Source organism: Lolium rigidum, chromosome 7, assembly GCF_022539505.1.
Source record: "Lolium rigidum isolate FL_2022 chromosome 7, APGP_CSIRO_Lrig_0.1, whole genome shotgun sequence".
NCBI lineage: Eukaryota > Viridiplantae > Streptophyta > Magnoliopsida > Poales > Poaceae > Lolium > Lolium rigidum.
The window spans coordinates 108,546,350-108,557,790 of NC_061514.1; positions in this window are offsets into that span (position 1 = coordinate 108,546,350).

The following is an 11,441-nucleotide window of genomic DNA, read 5'->3' on the forward strand; positions in this document are numbered from 1 at the left end:
CTATCAACGACTTTACTTGGCACAACAATGCACAAAACTAAGATAAGGAGAGGTTGCTACAGTAGTAAACAACTTCCAATACTCAAATATAAAATAAAAATACTGTAGTAAAAACATGGGTTGTCTCCCATAAGCGCTTTTCTTTAACGCCTTTCAGCTAGGCGCAGAAAGTGTATATCAAGTATTATCAAGAGATGATGCATTAACAACGGGGGTTGGAGTTTTCTCAACCATGCATAGTATTTTGGATACATAGGTTTCAGCGGCTCCCTTTTCATTAGTCTTGGGCTTGCTACTCTCATCAAACAAATTTTCAGGAACAAGCCAAGCATAATTATCATCTAGAGCTTCATGCATCGCTAGGAGCTTACATGGTATTGGTGCTTTAATCTCCCCACCATCATTAACACTATTGGTGTACTTAATTCTATCCATATCCATTTTTTCAACTGTTCTTTTAAAATCGGTGATCGTACCAAGCCTCTCATGCTTACTAAAAACTTTTCTAGCTTCTTTAGCTATATCCGCAAATTCTCGCACTAAGACTTTTAGAACAAAATCTCTCTTCTCTCCCCGCTCCATATCAGAAAGTGTAAGAAACATGTGTTGTATCATGGGGTTGAGACTAATAAATCTAGCTTCCATCATGTGTACCAAACAAACAGAGGCATCTTCATAAGTAGGAACAATTTTTGCAAGGGGTATATCTTTAAGATCTTCATGTATACTAACATGGGTGAAAAATTCTTCTATATTATCTCTTCCAATTATAGACCCTTGTCCCACAGGTATATCTTTTACGGTAAAATTAAAAGGAAACATGTTGAAATAAGTAAAGCAAATGCAAGTAACTAATTTTTTTGTGTTTTTGTTATAGAGAGCAAGACAGTAAATAAAGTAAAGCTAGCAACTAATTTTTTTTGTGTTTTGATATAATGCAGCAAACAAGAAAGTAAATAAAATAAAGCAAGACAAAAACAAAGTAAAGAGATTGGATTGTGGAGACTCCCCTTGCAGCGTGTCTTGATCTCCCCGGCAATGGCGCCAGAAAATATGCTTGATACGCGTACAACACGCTTCCGTTGGGAACCCCAAGAGGAAGGTGTGATGCGCACAGCGGCAAGTTTTCCCTCAGAAACAAACCAAGGTTTATCGAACCAGGAGGAGCCAAGAAGCACGTTGAAGGTTGATGGCGGCGGGATGTAGTGCGGCGCAACACCAGGGATTCCGGCGCAAACGTGGAACCTGCACAACACAACCAAAGTACTTTGCCCCAACGAAACAGTGAGGTTGTCAATCTCACCGGCTTGCTGTAACAAAGGATTAGATGTATAGTGTGGATGATGATTGTTTGCAAAGAACAGTAAGAACAAGTATTGCAGTAGATTGTATTCGATGTAAAAGAATGGACCGGGGTCCACAGTTCACTAGAGGTATCTCTCCCATAAGATAAATAGCATGTTGGGTGAACAAATTACAGTCGGGCAATTGACAAATAGAGAGGGCATGACCATGCACATACATGATATGATGAGTATTGTGAGATTTAATTGGGCATTACGACAAAGTACATAGACCGCTATCCAGCATGCATCTATGCCTAAAAAGTCCACCTTCAGGTTATCATCCGAACCCCTTCCAGTATTAAGTTGCAAAACAACAGACAATTGCATTAAGTATGGTGCGTAATGTAATCAATAACTACATCCTCGGATATAGCATCAATGTTTTATCCCTAGTGGCAACAGCACATCCACAACCTTAGAACTTTCTGTCACTGTCCCAGATTTAATGGAGGCATGAACCCACTATCGAGCAAAAATACTCCCTCTTGGAGTTAAGAGCAAAAACTTGGCCAGAGCCTCTACTAATAACGGAGAGCATGCAAGATCATAAACAACACATAGGTAATAGATTCATAATCAACATAACATAGTATTCTCTATCCATCGGATCCCGACAAACACAACATATAGAATTACGGATAGATGATCTTGATCATGTTAGGCAGCTCACAAGATCCGACAATGAAGCACATGAGGAGAAGACAACCATCTAGCTACTCGCTATGGACCCATAGTCCAGGGGTGAACTACTCACTCATCACTCCGGAGGCGACCATGGCGGTGAAGAGTCCTCCCGGGAGATGATTCCCCTCTCCGGCAGGGTGCCGGAGGCGATCTCCAGTAATCCCCCGAGATGGGATTGGCGGCGGCGGCGTCTCGGCAAGGTTTTCCGTATCGTGGCTCTCGGTACCGGGGGTTTCGCGACGAAGGCTTTAAGTAGGCGGAAGGGCAACGCGGGGGCCACACGAGGGCCCCACACACCAGGGCCGCGCGGCCAAGGGCCGGGCCGCGCCGCCCTGTTGTGGCGGCGCCTCGTGGCCCCACTTCCTTTCCCCTCGGTCTTCCGGAAGCTTCGTGCAAAAATAGGACCCCGGGCGTTGATTTCGTCCAATTCCGAGAATATTTCCTTTGTAGGATTTCTAAAACCAAAAACAGCGAGAAAATAGCAACCGGCTCTTCGGCATCTCGTTAATAGGTTAGTGCCGGAAAATGCATAAATACGACATATAATGTGTATAAAACATGTAGATATCATCAATAATGTGGCATGGAACATAAGAAATTATCGATACGTCGGAGACGTATCACACCAGAATAAGACCTAATCATTGAATCTTCAAAAAGAAAGGAAACAAGCTTATAGAGTTGAAAGAAATCAAAGAATCAAAGTAAGAACCATGGTTCAGAGACATACACTATTGGATTCCAGGAAGAATCTGGACAAGAGATATATTCAATTATATCTAGTAAGATCACTACGGAGTTCGAGAAATGTCATAGTCCGCACAAGTCAGATCCACACTCCGGAAACGTGAGAGAGATCAAACTTCGAGGACAAAGTTTAGTTTAAGGGGTAGAGACTGTAATATCCCAGGTATTGGGGTTACAAAAACAGAGGAAACAGATGTGTGCATTGCATTCATGCATAGAAAATCTGGGGAATTTTCGCGCTTTAAAGTAAAACAGTCACAGTAATTGAAGTTTCACTTGACCTTGGTGGAATTGAAGTAGCTCATCAAGTCAAGCGCTATAAACCTCAATGTGACTTTGCCAAAACTTTGTTTTGGGTAGAGATGATTTGATCCAAGGGGTTAGATCAAATGGAACTAGTAATCAACACAACAACACTTTACTCAATGATCAATTACTTGATCTTATAAAAGATTATAATATGGTAATCCTTGTCATAATATATGAACACCAGTTCAATTGCAAATCAAGTAACAATAAAATGGAGAAACCATTCTTCACTCATCTTCTCCATGTCTTAAACTAATCCTTGATCCTACCATGAACCTCATGGCATTCATTCCATTTCAACATTGGAATAATAACAAGGAGATCCACTCAAGAAATATAATTCTTCTCTATTCCAAATAGTTATACATCAAACCTAGAAAGGTGAGAGTTCTATTATAATTATTAGAGAAGCAATAACAAACCTTGAGTTAAACCTTGGATATACATCCAAGTATTCAAATCATCATCTCTAAGAGAAACCCTAGGATATCATCCAAGACAATTCCTAGAGAGATAAACCATTTATATTAACATAGACATTGATGATCACATCAATCTCTATAGAGCCTAACCTTAAGTTAGTATTAAAGTCCTTCCCAAAATCAGAGGGACCATCCATACCAATTCCAGACCTTACTTATTAAGGAATCAAGGACAACCTTTGAACTAAAGAATTAGGAGGTAAACCATTTCATCTTGGAATAGTGAGATAACCAAATACCAAATGGAATAAGACTATACCCATGTATTAGTGAAATAAGGATAGGACTAAACCAACTAAGTTAGACAATTGAATCTTTAGCCTAGCTACCTAAATAAATATTAGGAGTACACCATAAACCCTAGAATATCTGTTCTTAAATGAGAGAGCTCAACCTATGGTGTTATACTCAAGCTAGTTGAGGCAACACCTGAATTTGAGGAAAAGAACTATCCATATACCCAGATGATTATATCATCATTCCCTGGAAAGAACCCTAAGTAATATCTCGTGCATTCACCTGGGATCTAAACTAATGAGGCAACCATAGTAGTCCCATTCAAGAAGGTAAATCGAAGTACTATACCTTAGTTGATCAAGACAATGCTTGATCATGGAAGTGAGAAACCCAATTAATGAGAGGTACCTTAGGAAGCCAAACCTTGATCATTATAAATTGAGTGATGATCATAAACCCTAAGAACTTGAGGTAGAGATATTAAGAACAAGTTGATTATGCCCAACCCATGATCATGCTCTTGAGGTATGTGAGGATAAGTTAAACCCTACTAGAATAAGTAGATCTCATCCTCACATGAAATTATAGGAAGATCACTAGTAATCAAATCCAAGCTTATATCCCAACCTTAACTTGTGAATCACTTGGTGATCATAAGTAGAATCCTACCACCTTTACATTCCACCTATTCTTCACTTAAGAACCACAAGAAAACATTTAGAGTCAAACTCTGTACTCTAAATGGTGAGAAACCATCCATCCATATGACCAAAGTTAACTATAAAAGAACTATAACCACTGTAGTTACTTTAATGATAAATTGGGGATAATAATAGAAGTTAATTTGAAGAAGATAAGGAGAAAAGGAGAGGAAGCTTACCATACCTTACCTGCCGCCGCAGCCCACCAGAAGCCCAAACTTCTCAGCCCAGCACGGCCCAGATCAGCCCACCATACCCCTTCGTAAAAATTAACGAGGAGGAGTTCATCCTCATCCTCCCCGTGAGCTGGAGAGCAGCACGACGCCGTGATCGCCTTCTCCCTCGCGCTGGCAGCCTTCCCTTGCTCGCTGGAGTGACGAGGCACACGCACAATCACCGTATAAATACCCCTGGGCGAAAACCAGTTCCTTTTCTTCTTCCTCTGTTCGATTTCCTCTCCACACCAAACCCTGGCCGCACCGGTGACCTCAATTGCCCGGCGATGGAAGCCTCCCCGAGCCAAGCCGAGCACACCAGCTTCATCACCGTCCTCGACAAGGTCAGCCCACACAGGGAATTAAGCCGCCGTGCCCTAAATCGACGTCGTCGACCTCATCCTCTCCGACGGCCGGCGCCATGAATTCCGGCGACACAGGCCCCCATTGACCTCGCCGACACGCCCTTCGTACTCACGGTGAGTTGCCGGTTCGTTTGAGCATATTGGCCCTCTCCCTTGTGTCATGCATCGCCATCGCGCCGTGTATCTGTGAGCCCTGCCGCTCGATCTCGCCGGCGAGGGAGCTCCGGCGACCCAGCAACGGCGGCGCCACCCTCAAAATGTTCCCCACGATGCCCTGAGTCATACCCATATAGCCTCCCAACCGCGCGTGACTGGAATCGTCGGCGAATGCCGATTCCCCCGCCGCCCAGTAGCTCTCTGGTCATGAACTTGAATTTTGACTTGGTCAAAATCCGACGTGGACCATTGGCCCACCAGTCAGTGACTGGGTGGGTAGATTAACCGGGTGACTTTAGTAATTCTCTGTTTTATTTCAAATCCTATTTAATTACTGCAACTTCAAATAATTGTAGAAAATTCATAAAAGCTCAGAATAATACAAATAAGATATCAAAATTCTTATAAAAGAAAAATCTATCCAATAAAAATATAAAATGAAATTTATATTTTAATAAAAGTTCTATTATTTAATACTTGTTATTTAAGCTTTATTTATTAATTCTAAATTCTATTAAAATTCAATAATTAGAAAAACTTCTAAATTTAATAAAAAAAACCAGTAAGTAAATTAGGAAAATATTAAAACTAATTCTCTTTTAGTTTTACTTATTAAATCCTTAGTAGGAGGATTTAAACCCTAATTAATAATTACCCTAAGTTTTTTTAATTGTTTAAAAATAATAAAATGCCAAATCCCATATCATTTTTATTTCAAAATTATTAATAACTTCAATTTCCTTAATGAAGTTATTAATCCAAGAATTATAGGGTAACTAGAAAACCTTGGTTCCATATGGTAGAAAAACAGGAATTCATCATTTCTTGTGTAAACCCAAAACCCTAATTCAATTAGAAACCCTAGCTCTATTAATCCATATGAACCCTAAATTGTCCTAAACCTAAACCCTAGGGTATACCATGTGATCATCCTACTTTCTTTTGATCCATAGAACCATAATTAGCAATTAAATACTTGCCAGGTCCACATAAAATATAGGAGCCCTATTATCCATAATTCAGTATTCCATGTATGCACACCTATCTTACCTAGATGATCAAATAGGATCAACCTTAGCCCTTATTACCAAGAATCTTATCCTTACTCATCCTCGATTTAGCATCACACCCTTGTGATGAATCTTAGTAGCAACCATACCAATTATTTACCATTACATACCATATTCGCTAAACCCTACCGGTGTTGGATACTTATCCACCATCCTAATTAGGAGCCAATTATTCTTTACTTAATAGAACCAACAAGTAAAACCTAGACCACCTCAACTCTAATTGTGATACTTCTTCTTATTTAAGAAGTATGTTCTCCAAAAGTTATTCTTTTGAAGAAAGTATAGAACACTCATCAACCCTGCTTATAAGGACCTATAAACCCTAGCTAGCTATCACTAACAAGATGAACCAATCTTGATAGCAACCTTGTATGAATAATTGCTTAGGATGCCTAGGCTTAACTCAACCTTACAAGCCCTTGGTATTGATGAATCCAACTAAGTTGTGATCCATCTAATACTTACTCCAGAAATTAGATGAAACCATAGTCAACCATAGAACCCCACCAATCTAATTATCATACTTGTTCTTTATATGAGGACATGTTCTTCAAAAGTTATTCTTTTGAATTATATAATAAGTAATCATTAACCATGCCATATAGTACTAAAACTGACCACTGTTCTTTACTTGTTAACATTAGGCCAATTATCAGTCTTTGTGTGCTCAATTGATTACTATGCTTTATTACCTACCTGTTCATGATACCAAGTAATCACACCTGAATAAGAACCTTGTATGTGAATCACTCTAAAAGTGCAACACACCCTGAACAAATCATTATAACTCACTGATCATAAATCATCGGGGGTAGGCCACGCTTAGAGCGAATGCATCTCATACTTATGCATTATTGCATCCTTGCCAATCTTTTAAACATCATCCTTACCGGACGATGATGCTATTTCAGAAATTGGAGTTATTGCGTATCAAAGACCTTGCCTGCATAATCTTGCAGTCAAGAAAGGCAAGTTCATCACTTGCTCATGTCAATTGAGTATTTTTATCAAATTACTTGCAAAGTACTATGTTTATCACTATTGCATAAAAAGGCAAAACCACTATTTTCATAACTATGAATATGACTAAGTGGTGGGCAATGGAACCATGGATTGTGTTGATATGGTGGAGGTTCCATTGCAAGGGTTTATATCCATCTAGGATTAAACAACAAATGTCGTCCAGTGATTCTTGTGCCGTAATACCCGTGTTAACCATAAGATCCGGAGTGGGACGGAGTAGTCAAAAGTGTTTCCACCTCTCGTACATCAACAGACGCGCTTTACCGTAGAGACTTGTATCTGTCAGGGGCAAGCGGTAGGATGGGGAAGCCTTAAGTCCCCACGGCATTGTCCGTAGACACTTGTCGCCCGAAGAACAAGCGGTAGGCTGGGGAAGCCTTAAGTCCCCACGGTATTGCGGTCTATGATGGGTTGCAGCTACCGGAGTAGGAATGTATGGTAGAGCCCTGCATTGACGTCGTGGTCGGGGTCCACCCTGAAATCTATGGGAATAATGGGACCGGCATGGACCCAGGGTCGCGGTATGCAACAAAGGGTGGGTGTGCGAGGTAGCGGAGGAACATGATTGGCTAGACCTTATACCGGGCCTCACACCATAGGAAGTGTGGACGGGGAATATGCCCGGTTGGCACCAAGGATAAGATCTCTTATGGGTAAAGCAACACACCTCCGCAGAGTGTAATGAACCGTGACCTGTCACTCCCTGTTCCGGGATATGGAACTGCGAACGCGGCCGGAAAGGAGCTCCATGAAGTTCTAGTAAACCGGTGAAGGCTGACGGACATAGTTCTTCTGAATAAAATCAACCTTTTGAAGAAATGGTTATGAAAACTTGCATTGGTATTAGACTTTCTGGTCTAATGTCGTAGCTAGTGCATTAAACACCTCTTTCCTATAATGAACTTGTTGAGTACGCTCGTACTCATCTCACTCTTAAATCCCCTGCTTAGATATGGAGGCATCGAAGGAGGATCTACAAAGTGCAACTCGAAGGCCGAGGAGTCAACAACTACTTCACGAGACAGGACCCCGTCGTAGGAGTCGATACCACATCCAACAAGGATAAAACCTAGTTTAGCCATAGAAGGGAACTAGCTTCCTAAACCTAGCTCCTATTTAGCTAGAGTCTATTCTTAGCCTCTCGTAGTTAGTGTAATACTCTACAAATAGAGTTCGTGATAAGACTAGACTACGAGTCGTTCTTCCGGAGTTTATTTGCAGCTTTACCTCATTGTAAAGTAGGAGGCCGTGATGATCTTATGTAACAGAGTCGATGTTGTAATTCTATAGACATGCCTTGGACCCGCATATGTTTCGTTGTACCACTCGAGCGATATAATACTAGTGGAACGGTGTTTCATTGGTGTTATATCGGACTTGCATACTACACCATGCAAGTGGTATGTCGGGTCACCACAGTTGGTATCAGAGCAAAGTCTTTGACCCTAGGATTAAAACCCTTTAAAGGAGACCTATAGGATTGGTAGTGTCTATAGGAAGTGTCCTAGGTAAACCAAATACTTTTTATGACTTGAGATGGATATTCACTTGAGAATAATCCTGACACACTTGAGTCAACATTTGTTACCTAGCTTACCAAGCTAAAGTAAAGTTAGTCAGCTAATCCCAAATATGGAGTATACCATTAAGTTCTTAAAACAAATAGATGAGTAGATCATAGTTGGTATACAATACATGGTAGTCCAAAGAGAGGATACGACCATAAGGAAGATATCATATTGGAAGATGTGTACCAACACATGTTATGGTTAAATAAAAATCATTTAGACCTGTAGTAGGAATGATATCAAGTGATGAAGGTAATTAAGATATCCTAATAGAAGATGTAGACCCAGATAAGTAATGAGTAAGTAAAAATTATCTAGACATGTGAAACAATTGATAGTAAGTGATAACTATGAATCATATGAGGTAGTATAGACCATGATGAGTCAATCATGGGAGGTAAGGAGGCTGTGATGATCTTATGTAACAGAGTCGATGTTGTAATTCTATAGACATGCCTTGGACCGGCATATGTTTCTGTTGTACCACTCTGAGCGATATAATACTAGTGGAACGGTGTTTCATTGGTGTTATATCAGACTTGCATACTACCCCATGCAGTGGTATGTCGGGTCACCACACACAAGCTCCAACTTGGATTTGCATTTTTCCATGTTTATCAACACCCAACAGCCAGTCACCGAAGAGATATGTAATATTGTTGGGAGGTGTGATATTCAAAGCTATGTGTATTATGCGCCACATAATTTTAACCAGCGGGCAAGATATAAAGAGATGTTCTATTGTTTCATCTTGATTACAAAAGCAACATTTCAAACTACCGTGCCAATTACGTACGCCTCGCTAGATTATCTTTTGTTAGAATAACCACATAAAAATTCTTATTTTTAGTGGTACTTTCAACTTCCAAATATCCTTATGCAAAAATTGAGTGTTGTCATTCATGAGATCTAAATATAGTGATTTTACTGTAAAAACACCATTGCTTGTCAACTTCCAAGTAAAATTATCTTCTTGATCATTTAACTCGGATATGCATGAGCCGCTCAACAAGGTGTAGCCACCGTCCCCATTTATTTCCTGTAAGGCTTCTCCTAAACCGAATATTAAGGGGAGGGGTATTAGTTAGGACAGAGGCTACTGTGACATTTTTGTTTTGCACTATATTGTAAAGCGAGGGATATTGAATGGACAGAGGTTCATTACCCAACCAAGAATCTTCCCAAAATCGAGTTTCCAACCCATTTCCTACCTGAAATTGACCTCTACTGAAGAAATCATCTTTCACTTTCATTAAACCCTTCAAAAACGGTGAGTCCGAATCTTTTGTTTGAACCTGAGATAGTGTTTTTGAATGCAAGTATTTGTTCATGATTAACTCATGCCATACCCCGTCTCCATGAAGTATTTTATATAGCCATTTAGTAAGGAGGCATTTATTCTTAATTTCTAATACCTCAATGCCTAGACCACCTTGGTCCTTGGGCCGACAAATGATATTCCACTTTGTAAGTCTGTACTTCTTCTTCAGACCATCACTATCCCAAAAAATCTGCTACGAAAAAAGTCTAATCTCTTTCGTACTCCCTTAGGAATTTCAAAGAAAGATAACATGAACATGGGTGTTAGGGGATTCATTGACCATTCCTTTTGTAAAGCATTTATATTTGTTTTAAGAGCAACTCTAACCCTTAAAAACGAGAGTAGAGGGCACCGGAAATTCGGATACAGGCTCATTTCGAGCTCGGATAAACTATACATATCCCGTATTTCTTAACTGAAAAACTCGAATTCAAATTTTGCGGGAGAATTCAACCGTCGAGTTCTTCGCAAGATCGCGTTCACCAATTCATTTCAGGACGACTTACATTAGATATTGAAAAATCAACACGATCAAACCTTCATCTGCGCAACCGCTAACCAAATTTACCAAAAAAGTTGGCCCAGGATACCTCACGGGGGCATGTGGGCGTTGCGGCGGCGGCCTCCTAGTCAATGTCGACGCACTCGATCTTGACATGGCGGATGGAGGCCTCCCGTTGGAACTCCTCCTACGCGCAGACCTGGTAGACGGCCCATTGCTCGTCTTCAGCCTCGCGTTGCTTCGCCTCAGCCGCCTCACGCACCGGATGAGCTCCTCGATGGTGGCCGCCTCTGCTTCGTCGTTGAAGACCTTGGCTCTGGGCACCGTCGGGGCCATCGGCTCCTCTTCGACGGCCCATTCGTCCTCGGAAGGGGTGGGTGAGCAACGACAACAAGTACTGCAAGCAAGAACATGTTTTGCCAACAAGATTGGCAAGTCCTTAATGTTTAATGTTCTAATCTTCTACATTTGTACAAGCATGTTAATATAGTGCTTTGATTTTTCTATGATAATATTGTTAATGACAATAGATCATGAGTGTGTGTGTGTGTGTGTCTCAAGTTCACCCTAATCTCTTTGCTCTCTTCTATATGCAAGCATGCCAAGATAATGTTTTGATCTTTATTTGATAATATCGTTAGTGCTAATAGATCATTTGGTCCTATATATATTTGAGATCATGGATCATGCAACAATATATCTAGAACTTTCA